Genomic DNA, 1,688 nt, shown 5'->3' with positions numbered 1-1,688 from the left:
TATGAAGACTTGATGGATTTTATTTCTAATTTTTCAAAGTAAAGAACAATCCATTTTGAGGAACTTTTGCTTATTAACAAAGGAATAATTGTGACTTCCCCCCCCCCCCCCCCCGCTATTTATATCATGTTTTTTATTATTTTTAGCTCATTTTGCCTAAAATTCTGCTATTTTTGAGTGATTTTCGCTGTCACTTTATTTTTGGCTTTGATAATCGCTAAAACTGTTATAATTTTGATAATTTCCACCATTAAAAAAATCCAGAATTTCTTCAGAACAAGGAATGATTGAAAAGAAAAAAAATACAACCTACAAGGAATAATTATACACACACACACAAATATATATATAACAAACTATACAGCAACTTGGATATTGAAGAAAATTGTACAATTATTCTGGATATTTTGGGGCAAGTATTTTAAGTGTTCCATTCAGTATTATCAAATCAAAGTGCCTTAATTTGAATATCTTTTGTGTGGTAAAATCAAGGGGCAATTGATTTTTTTGTGGAAAAATTGCATTGTTTTGTGTGGTTTGATCCGGAAATGGACAGAAAATTCTGGATATTTTTCAATGTGAAAAAATGCCTTCCATTTATGGATGTTATTTCTTTTCAATGTTATTTTTTTCAACTTTTTAAGGGGAAAAATTCTCACAAAATATTAGTACTACTGAGCTTTGTTGTGTTAATGGATATTTAATGATGATTTATTTCTCTTGTTCTTCCAAAATGGGTGGAATTTTCGCCATTTTTAAATACATTTTCCCACGCCATGGAAATGGCTGAATAAATTGTGTGTCGCATGAGGGATAATATGTGAAAAAATGTAATTTTCTTTTTTAAAATGTAATGTCCTTTTATTTCATTATGTGTGTGTTTTGAGTGGAAAAAATATCCTTCAGATTTAAAGGCAATAATGTATTTTAACGGTTTATTTTGGATGGGAAAAAGTCGTATTTTTGAGGAAACCACTGATTAGTGATATTTTTATTTTTATTAATTTTCTATGCTACAGATTTTTTAACAGTATTAAATATATATTCTTCGAAACAAAAACTTATGGTCAGCACCTTTTTAAAAATTGTACAAATATTATATATATATATAGAGAGAGAGAGAGAGAGAGAGAGTTTACTTAAAAATGGTAATTCGCTGCTCCAATCCATTGACATATCTATGTATGTATTTCTGCATGAAAATGATGGTTTTGGCTGGCAACAGCATCAAAATTACCTCATTTCCAGTGGCACACCATAGAGTTGCCTTGAAGGACATAGAAATTTCCTAGAGAGGTTAAGTGGGTTTTGGAGATCTTAATACACACTTAATATATTTTTAAATTTTTAAATTATATTTCTTATTTATTTTTAGATATTTATCTCAATTTCCACAATAACCTCAACATATTTTTATTTGTGTGTTATTTCAAATTGAGGATAATACTGCCTTAATTCTAAATATTTGTGTGATATTTTGAATAATAAATTCTCTTAAATAATTACAAATATTGGTATTTGATACTATAAAATTAGGGATAAATATACTTCATTTTAATATTAGACATAATTGTACAATTCCCTAACTTATTAAAGCATGCATTATAATGTCAATAATAAAATATAATACCATACAACAATAAATATAATGAAAATTGATTTTGTGTAAATATAACAAAATAATGCAT

The sequence above is a fragment of the Anolis sagrei genome, chromosome X (genome assembly GCF_037176765.1).
Source record: "Anolis sagrei isolate rAnoSag1 chromosome X, rAnoSag1.mat, whole genome shotgun sequence".
NCBI classification, from domain to species: Eukaryota; Metazoa; Chordata; class Lepidosauria; order Squamata; family Dactyloidae; genus Anolis; species Anolis sagrei.
The sequence above is the reverse complement of the archived record's forward strand: the minus strand, read 5'-3'. Positions refer to the sequence as shown.